Source organism: Triticum aestivum, chromosome 6B (genome assembly GCF_018294505.1).
Source record: "Triticum aestivum cultivar Chinese Spring chromosome 6B, IWGSC CS RefSeq v2.1, whole genome shotgun sequence".
Taxonomy (NCBI): domain Eukaryota; kingdom Viridiplantae; phylum Streptophyta; class Magnoliopsida; order Poales; family Poaceae; genus Triticum; species Triticum aestivum.
Window position 1 is genome coordinate 32,721,602 of NC_057810.1, and position 482 is coordinate 32,722,083.

The window sequence follows — 482 nt, forward strand, 5'->3', positions numbered from 1 at the left end:
TGGCGAGAGGAGGTGGTGGGGAATGATTCCACCAGTCGGAATCGTTGAAGACGGCACAGAATCGGCCAGCCGGAGCGGCGGTCGGGGCTGTTCTTGGTTGCCTGAGAGAGAGAGAGAGACGTGAGAAGGGAGAATCAAAGGGTATGGGGGAGTTAGAACTCCCCCTGCTCGATACTTACCCCCTCGGCGTCCCGCTAAGCGGTAGTACCACTATGGGTAGCGGTAGTACCGCCCAGGTATTACATCCGGGCAGGAGGCCCAGTAGTACCGCTCAAGCGGTAATACAGCTAGATGGAACCGTAGTACCGCCGGTAGGGAGACAGAATAGCCCAGAAATAAGAGTGGATTATGCAAGACTAGGGTGGTTGAAGCATAAAGATAGGCTTGGGACGGAGACTCAAATGGACAGCGAAGGGAAGAGATACTCCAAGTTCGAAAAACCAATAAACCAAGAGCAACTTGGAGTAACTCAAAGCGCAAAC